Genomic DNA, 10,555 nt, shown 5'->3' with positions numbered 1-10,555 from the left:
ATTACTGTTTTATAGTTTGGCTGTTCTTATTATAGAGGGAAAAATCACCCGTAATTTACCTTTTTGAAGATTTATTTCTCTCCACTACTCTTTTTAAAGACTGATGAAAAAAATTCCTGCTTTTTTCTTTAAAAGGGAAACTATTTTATTTTACTTAACTGTAGCACATACTATATAGTGTGGCAAAGTATGTCTTTACCTGGTATAATCAGTATTTAATTAGACTCAATCTACACAAGACTTTTACTTTATCATTAATTTGGCAATTTAATATTTTAAGACAATATCCTTAGACCTAGTCCATTCACAGGAAACTGAGGAATTAATTGATGCTGTTCAAATATTAAGACCTAGCTTTTTTTCTATGACAATATCCTCCTTTCTTATCTTCCCATTCTAATCTTGTCCATTTAAGTTAGGTTCTGCCTAAAGCTCATTACAACTTAAATGAGATTCAAACTTCCCATATGGTCCATAAGATGCTTCCTGGTGTGAACTCAATTCATTTGTCATGCTGCCCATCATATCTCACCACACCAGTCTAGGATTCTTGCAGTTCCTCAACAAGAGCAGGCTTTTTCCCTCATCAGATTCTCCATTCACACTGTTCCCTCTACTCATCCATGGCTAGCTCCTTCTCACTACTCAGGCCTCTCTGCTCATTTTCAGAACACTTCTTTATGGGTGCCTTTGCTGCTTACTGGATTTAAGCAGATCCCTCCCATGTCATTATCTGATCTTCTGCTATTTATTTCCTTTATAGCACTTAACACACTTCCTGATTATTTGTTTACTTGTTCTTACCAGTTTCTCCTCTAGACTGTAATCTCTGTGAATGCAGAGAATATGTCTATTTTGTTGACTTAATACACCCAGTACCTGTCTCAGTGATTGTCGCATATTAGGTACTCATTAAATATTGGTGGAAGAAATGAATAGACATTTAAGATTTGGTTTGGCTTTACTATGAAATCTTGGTGCTTTTTTAAAAATTCTATTTTTGGTTTTGTTTATGTACTTACAAATACATGACAAATCAAAGAAATACTAAGGTACTGATGTTCTGCTTTTGTTTTTGTTTGTTTTTATTGTTATTGTTGTTTTTATGACAACATTAAGATTTTAGGAATTTTATAGTAAGTTGGTTGGCTCCCTATAGGCAATATTTGACTATATCACACCTTCATCATTATATTGTAAAAGTAACATAAATAATCATTCTTCTGTTTGTGTCTCGCATTTTACATGGGTTACTTGGGAAAAGAGAAGATAAAGATAAACTTAATAGTGAACTCTAAAGTGTGAATTTGAGAAAGATAACTCTATCCTTTCTGAAAATTTAATATAAGAAATCAATAAGAAATTTGTAGCTATAAAAGTTACTCATATCTTTCTTAGGTTACTGGAGAATTTTAATGTTGATTTAAGTGCCACAAATAATGACTTAGTTATATAAATGAAATGGTTGGAGTGGTGACCATTGTCTTTTTACCATCAGTTAGAGTACCAAACTATATTTGTTTAAACCAATAATGTGATTCATTGTTCTTTTTAAAAATCCTCCATATTAATTGTTGTCTATTATTCAACCTATTCAGAACCAGCCCATAATGATATATTTAGTAAGCCCTCCATACATACTAAATAAATAAGTGGTCATTAAATATATGCCATTGAGAATTGAAGTATATGTATCTATTTACAGCTTTACAAACAATACCTTCATCTATCCAGTGTAGTATAATGGTCAGAAGCAGAGGCTTTGGGACACACCTCACAGTTCTACCACTTATTGTCACTTAGAAGTCTTTTTCTCCAATATATACTTTTCTATATAATGCACTTATCTCATTGGGTGGTCCTGAGACTGCATGTGAAGGGCTTCGTACATCATAAGCACTCAGCTCATTATGGAAACAGATCTCCAGGCAGGCTAATAAACCAGCTGGCTATTTGCTATCTCTATTAGTTCCCTAATCAAATAATTCCAAACAGATTTTAAAGGACCTATCTGGATAGGTTCTGTAGAAACTGTAGGTGATATACAAAAGGTAAATGTGCTCAAAATAGCTTAATAAAATCTCAAAACATATATTTAATCTATGTATTACAAACTTTCCAAAACTGATTATAAAGCAATAACAACCTATCTCATTAGGAGTTTCTGGTAAATGTTAAATGCTTTGGCATTATCTAGATATATTCTAATATATAATACTATTTTTTTTCCAATTACAGCATACTTTATTCTTTAATATTACCTGTAGAGGTCACTGGTGTCACAGGACAATCTTCCCCTCTGGTTAGGTTTTGATGGGTAATTACCTGCTGACAGGTAATGCATTATAGGAATAAGGTAATATATTCTTACAATTTACCATTCAGTAAGGAATTCATTAACACAAAGACTATGACCTAGAATATGCACTTGAGAAACTTTCATGTTGATATGCTTTTATTTGGAAGGTGAGTCATATGTTTGCTAGTTGAAAATAGTTGACAGAAACTTCATTTTAAACTTACTTCTTATTGGATATAGCTCTTGAGTTCAGTCAAATGAAAATGAGCAAGAATAAAGTGAGTCATTCATTTAAAATTTATTAAATGGATCTTCTTGAATGTCATAAGAGGTATGATGGTAATAAGAAAAGTGCATTAGGTAAACCTAGTTAATGAAACTAACTTTACACATTTTTGTTAGATGTTAGTAAATTCTAAACAGCAACCTTCAAAACACTGAGGCCATTAATATAATAGAGGCTACGAGAGACACTCTCCATGAATTATTTATGTTAGATGGTGGCAATAAACCAAAGCTTTTGCACAGTCCAACTCAAGTTCAATCTGTGTGTTCAAATAACTAAGTCTTTTACATATGATACCTAAGTATCAAAAGTTGATCTTTAAATAACAAGTGTTCTTTGGTGAAATAACAAGTGTTCTTTTCACCAATGGCCCTATTAGATTTATTGTTGACTGTAATTCCTCTTTTTGAACATAAGCTCAGTTATGGATATTAGAGACAAATTTGGCTAAATCCCATACACGTACTTTTCTAGAACAACAAAAAATGTTAGTCAGGGAGACATCTTAACAACAGAAATTCTCCCTGTAACTCTTGACTGGCAAGAAGTTATCATCTACAGGCAATTACATTGCAGCTGGGTTGATCAGAAAATAGTGCAGGGAAATCATGGCTGCTATGTTTGTTTCTCATGGGAGGAAAAACATAAATGTGACCAAAAGAAGAAAGAACATTTAGCAATTTCCCACTAATGTTTAGATTAGCAATACAGCCAACTTAGAGAGTTTATTTCTTAAGAATCTGATTTTTTATTTCTTAAAACCTTGCATTGGCAATGAGACTTTCATAAATCCATAAGATAATCATATAACTCTTTGATTATTAGGAATGGATCCATTGGATTTTTGCAAAATTAAAAGGGGATATTAAGAGTTAATTTTTAATTCTTTGAAAATTTCTTCATAACCCTCCCCTATTTCACAACGAAAGGCAAACATTATCCTGAAGTTTAAATGCAAGTGAATTAATTCTGAAAAAAAAAAAAAAAGAGTAAATGTATTTGTACTAGAACTGCAAATGTTTGACAGAAGTGGAAAGTGGCTCTTAAAGAAACTCTCAGCAGGAGAACCATAATTAGTTTTAAAATTTACTTCTAGTAGTTTCTCAGATCAACAGGACTTTGTTTGCTGTAGCAACTTAAAGTATCAAGGGGCCCTTCAGGCATCAAACATCAAAGGATAATATGTTTTACTCTAATCCAAAGAACAGTGAAAGTATGATGTGAAAGTCACAACAAAAATTCCAAAGTAGAAGCCATTTAACTTGAAGTCAGTTTTCCTTATTTGGAATGTATAATATATTTAGACTTTTGATAATTTTAAAAATAATCTTTCTATAATAACGTCTAAACTCTATGGATTTGAACATTTATGTTTAAGAAATAACATCCTATTCCACTCTTTCCAGTGATATGTGCTCTAGTTTTGTAGGTAAGCTATAAGTCACACAATAAAAATTAATATTTTTTAAGTTTACATAAACAGTGGTGGTAAAACAAATCATTGTTTTAATTTTACCTGTAAAATTTGTTCTAAAAACTGGGTCTGGTAAATTTTTAAACCCACTGGAAAAGGACCATAATCAACGAACAGAATTTCGTGTTGTCATTAATCCATTAAATAAGCACATATTTGAGCCTATTATTATATACCAGCACTGTGAAGATATAAAAGTATAAAATGTAGTCATTCTCTCAATTAGCTTATAGTTTAGTTGAGAAGAAATACAAATAAGGTAAAATAATAATTAACAATATAGTATTGTGTACCAAATGAGTGGAAATACTAAGTAAAAATAAGAATTTACTGATAGAGGGAAAATACTAGTATCTTGAACCACCATCCTGGGCAAAAATTATTTATCAAAGTATTTAAACACAAAACAAAGCTTAGAGAGTCCAGCTGATGATGATCTGTACTCTAGAAGCTGATGATCACATGCTTATCAATTCAGCATCCTTAATTACAGATGAGAAAATAGATATCAAAACCATGAGTAACTCATCCACCAACATAGAACAAATTGTTGATAGTGTGCTGTTAGAATTATGAAAGTGGAACTAAGCTATGGCAGCAGGCCCCTACATAGTTCTAGTAATGTCTCGAGTAATAGCCCTGCCCTCTCTTCTTCCTTTCTATGCCTTGTTACCAAAACAGTCTTCCAAAAAATGCTTTGTTTAAACACTTCTTTAAGGCTCCATGAGAGCTGAAGAAGGCCACAGCTTTCCTGCCTGGCCTCTCATTACCCTCCCCACTCTATGCAAACGAAACATGAGCCAAGGTGTTCTGCACACTGTCCTTTCATTCCATAGTGCTCCCCCTCTTATCTCTTCACTGCAAACTTTTCCATTCCGTGTTTCTGCTCAAAAACCACCCCTGAGGACGTGCTTGATCTCTTCCAGTTGAAATTAATCTTGCTCATACTTAACCCATTATGCCTCTGGGCTATGTATTTATTTCTCCTAAATGAATGCAAGTCCATTGAGGACTGAGATCTTCTATTTCTCAAATTTGTATCACTTACAACACATTGAAGAACTTATACATAGCCACACAGAGGTAGTTATGGTATAGCAGTTTATTGTGAATAGTAATAAATATAACTAAATAGTGAACATTTATTAGGCATTTACCATGTGCTGAGCTCTGATCTGAGTGCTGTCAATGGAGTCAAAATTTGAAGTCGGGTAGTCAGCTCCAGGGTCCTTGTTTTTAACAGTATGTATAAGCTCTGAAGTTAGCTGCTTTGGATTGAAACCTGGTTCTACCACTTAATACATGAGAGATTGCTCTGTGCCTCAGAGCCTCATATATAAAATAGGATTGCTAACAGTATCTAACTCATAGGTTTTTTAATAGATTAATTTAGGTATTCATGTTAGGTACTTAGAGTAGTAACCAGAACCTAGCATTGTTCAGTAGGAGTTAACTCTACTTATTATAGCTCATTTTTAGTATTTGTTGAGTTGAATTAAGTTCGACCCTCGTGGATAAAACACTTCTTTACTTTCTAACCTCCTATCAAAATCCTATTCTAGCTTTAAGGACCCGCACATAGGCCAACTCCTCTGTGAAATCTTTCACAATTCCACCAGGATTATTCTTTCAAAATATAGCATATTTCTAACTTTACACAGCAGCTAAGTATAACTATTTCTTAGCTTTAGGAAATAATTATGGTCAGCTATAGTGAGCTTTAATGTGAGAAATAGCCATGGTGAGACAGGAACTTTTTCTCATGGTAATAACCAAAAAAAAAAAAAAGATTGTCTAACCTATGTTTTGGATCCAATCTTTTTGCACCGAATTAAAAACTATCCCTCTAAGAAGCAGGACACTTTTGAAAGACAGGAACAGAAATAAAGAAAACAAAACTCTATACCAGGTCACACCTAGTATAAATTCTAATTTATAAATTGGAAGAAAAAAATCTCTCAAAGTCCCTAGGTAGTATTAACGTATCAGTGATAAAGTGTTTACTCAATATGATAGTAAATCCCAATTTAATTCAATATTTTCTCATACAGGAATTGTTTTGGTATGTGAGGAACCATACTCAATTTTCTAGGTTATATTAAAGCATGTGTTGATGAGGTAATCCATAAAGATGTATTTTCTTATAATGACAAGTAAATACATAACAGGAGTTTTCCCTGAATAAGATGAAAGGAATTTTACAATAATTATCAGGAGTAGACAGCTTGTTAAGTCAGCCACACTCCACGATATGGTTCAGGAGAGTGACACAACCGAGGAAAGGTTGCAATGAGGTATTTTGATGTTGCTGTATTTTGGTCATGCCTTTTGGAACTGAAACATTACAAAAGTCTAAGTCATGCATTTACTAATGTGATTTTTATCACAAATAATTGTTCATATTTTTCCCTCTAGTTATTTAAAGGGAATGATTTAAGTAATATGGGGTATTATTTCATATGTTAATGTCATCATATTTTAGTGAGTCATGGCACTCATCTGCTTTGACTTAGCCCTTAAATCTTGAGATCTAGAATTTATTTTCTTATTTTAAAGTATCTGATGAACTTTCTCAAGGAAGCAGAAATACACTCCTAGTAGCAAAGATTAGGAAGAAAAGAGGGGAAGGTGGAGCATAAAATAAAAGGGGAAAAGAAAAAGCCTAGGAATCTGAAATCTTGAGTTGCCTCTCAGATTTCTCAGTGGAATTATGTGCCACTGTACAGGCCACCATCAGTTTCCCTGCTATAGCATATATAAGAGAAATATGAGAAAAATAATATTAAGTACTTTGCATGCATGTACCCATAATTCATGACAAAGGAGGTTTGATTTCACGAGCCATTGTGGCATGTATCTTTCAAGTCCTGGGGAATTCTTGGACTACAATGAAACAAACACTTTGCCAACTGTCTAGGAACCTACAATAATGGGTCATTCCCTTTTCTTTCAAATGTAAGGATTGGCTGTATATGTTTTGAAGTCCATGAAAGGATATAATATAGTGGCATTTATGTATACATTGTAAATATTTGAGAATATAATTAATTTCTCATAGCATCTCTGACCTAAAGTCTCACTAATTTTAAGATACTTTTAGTGCCCATCAGAGAGAATAAGAGACAATACACTCAACCAATATCTCTTGTTTGTTTTGAATAGGAAAGGATCAATTAAACCAAGCCTCAAAACAAAGTCTTTCTCTGGAGTAAACATGGCTGTGTGATAATTCTAAATATACAATATTGAAACACAGACTGCTAATAAACATAATATCCTTGTTTACCCTCGTTCCGGTTTGCTAATGTTACCATTATGCAAAATACCAGAAATGGATTGGCTTTTGTAAAAGGGGTTTATTTGGCTATAAATTTACAGTCCTAAGCCCAAAAAAGTGTCCAAACTAAGGCATCAACAAGAGGATACCTTCACTTAAGAGTGGCCAATGGCGTTTGAACACCTCTGTTAGCTGGGAAGGCTCATGGCTAGCTTCTGCCAGTCCTTTGCTCCTGGTTGCATTGCTTTCAGCTTCTGATTCCAGTGGCTTTCTCTCTAAGTGTCTGGGAGTCCTCTCTTATCTTCTCTAGGACAAACTCTGGGATTCATCTCCTAGCTTAGCATCTCCAAACGTCCTTCTGTCTGCATCTCCAAGCATCTCTAAGCATCAGCAAGTGGCTGTGTCGGCTCTTGAGTTCTCTTAAGTAATCTAGTGAACCAATCAAGACCCACCCTGAGTGGGCAGGGTCCACACCTCCATGGAAATAATTTTCAAATGGCTGTGAGTATTGGCTTGACTTGTTGACTGCTGGTCTTCAAGGTAGGGTGATCTAACTGGGCTATGTCAGTTATGGGCCTCCAAATGTTAGTGTCTCAGAGCATAAACCTCTAGGACTCATGGGGTTGGGGAGGCACAGTTAATTGAAAGTTGAATATGAAGGAAAAACAAGCAAATCTAGTCCATCACATGGTCTTTAAACTATTCCTTCTGTTTTCAGCTCTAACTGCATTATCATTTTCAGAGGCACTTAGTACCTCAAGTTTCTCAGTATTTCCTGTGTAATGTGGTACAATCGGATTGATTTTGAGCTTCTGCCAATGCTGGGATAGATGTGAGCTTTACCTGGTCTGCTAAATAAATTGCCACTTGTCAATATGTGTTAGAGGTTCCAAAACTGTGTTGCTACCATGTCTTCCCCTAATATTTTTATTGTTGTAGCTCTATGCATTGTTTTTTCCTTTTATTCTCATTTTCATGAAGTTTTAGGAGAAAGGGAAATTTACATTTTTTTGAATACAATATTCATCTAGTTAAAAGAAAAATAAAAGCTTGAAACTTCCTGAGAGGAAGCACAATTTGCCTGCTAAAGAACAATGACTAACACCTAAATTCTCACCACAATTTAAGATTCCAGAAGATGTGGAATATATTCAAAGTGCTGAGGAAAAGTAACTATCCGCTACTGAATACCATACATGCAAAAAATACCACAAAGACTAAAGAAATTCTCATGAAAAATATCTTCACTAAAAGGACCATTATTAAGCAGGAAAAAGAGGGAATCCAAACCGATGGCATAAGATGCCAGAAACAAGAGTCAACCCCAAACTTAATGAGATGCCTATAAATTAACTATTGAGTTTAAACATTGTGTTAAATGTGGCAATAAAGAACAAAAGATAACAATAGCAATATAAGGTAATTAAAATATACAAAGTTCCATGTTTTGACAGAACAGAAACCATAATTTACTTTGTTGGAAAAAAAAATGTTAAATATGTTTAAAAATAAAAAGTGACCACTAACAGAATTGAAATAACCTGGATAACTTCTAAAGCAGCAGGGCAAAGAAAGGAAATTTTTAAAAAGTTTTCACTCCAGTGAATGCTAATTCATAGGAGAAAATAATGTACCAAGGTAACAAACAGAAAACTCAAAATAACACTGTAAAAATAAGCCCAGCTCTCTCTCTCTCTAACTAAGCCACCGTTGCAGGTGATCTTGCTGCCATCCCCCCTACATGGGCCCCACTCCCAGGGGTGTAAATCTCTCTGGCAACACAGAATATGACTCCCAGGGATGAATCTGGACCTGGCATCGTGGGATTGAGAACATCTTCTTGACCAAAAGGGGGATGCAAAATGAGACGAAATAAAGCTTCAGTGTCTGCGAGATTTCAAATGGAGTCGAGCAGTCACTCTGTTGGACAGTCTTACACACTATATACATAACGCTTTTTAGGTTTTAATATATTGGAATCACTAGAAGTAAATACCTGAAACTAGTAAACTCCAATCCAGTAGCCTTGACTCTTGAAGATGATTATATAACAATGTAGCTTACAAGGAGTGACAGTATGACTGTGAAAACCTTGTGGATCGCACTCCCTTTATCCAGTGTGTGGATGGATGAGTAGAAAACTGGGGACAAAACCTAAATGAAAAATAGGGTGGGATGGGGGGGTTGATTTGGGTGTTCTTTTTTTATTTTTATTTTTTATTTTTATTCTGATTCTTTCTGGTGTAAGGAAAATGTTCAAAAATATATTGGGGTGATGAATGCACACCTATAAGATTGTACTGTGAACAGCTGATTGTACACCGTGGATGATTGTATGGTATGTGAATGTATCTCAATAAAACTGAGTTTAAAAAAAAAAGAAGGAAGAATAAAGAAGAAAAAATAAGCACAAACATATCAGGTAATCAAAACAGTATAAAGGATTAAACTTGCCTATTAAAAGACAGATACAGATAGGATATTTTAAAAATACAGCTATAAATCTATGGCAAAAGACATATAAGGTGATGGGTAAGGCTACATTTTGCAAATCCTAATCACAAGAAAACTAGTGCAGCAATATTAATATCAGATGACATATAATTTTAGACAAAATATTAATAAAGACATTATGTACAATAATAAAGGAAACAATTCACTCTGAAATGGTAATAATCCTGAACTTATTTGCAATTGAGAACATATACTTGAAGTATTCAAAGCAAAAATGGATATAATTACATGGAGAAATGGATACCTCCATATTAATGGGAGATTTTAAGTAATGATAGTTGAAGCATACTAAATATTAGTTAGAATGCAGTTTTTAACAACCAATCTAAGAGCCTTGAGCAAGTAGAAATATATAGAGAGAACTCTGTATCCTAAAGAGAGTTTGTGTACATGGAATAAAAACCTAATTGACAATGTAGTAGGTCACAAAGGAAGTGTTATCACGTTTCACAGAATTGGCAACAAGCCATATTATATTGGACAATAGTCAAAATTAATTTGAAGCCAATCATGAAAGAACATAAAACGAATATTTTAAATGTGCTGCTAAATAACTCTTGTTAAAGATGAAAATACAATGTAAATTAGTAATTATAATGGAAATTAAAAACAGAAGTGACTAAAAAGTAAAGATTATATAATATATATGTTTATGCTGCTAAAGTATTAGGCTTATTTTATAGTATTATATGGACTTTTTTTAAA

Source organism: Choloepus didactylus, chromosome 5, assembly GCF_015220235.1.
Source record: "Choloepus didactylus isolate mChoDid1 chromosome 5, mChoDid1.pri, whole genome shotgun sequence".
NCBI lineage: Eukaryota > Metazoa > Chordata > Mammalia > Pilosa > Megalonychidae > Choloepus > Choloepus didactylus.
The sequence above is the reverse complement of the archived record's forward strand: the minus strand, read 5'-3'. Positions refer to the sequence as shown.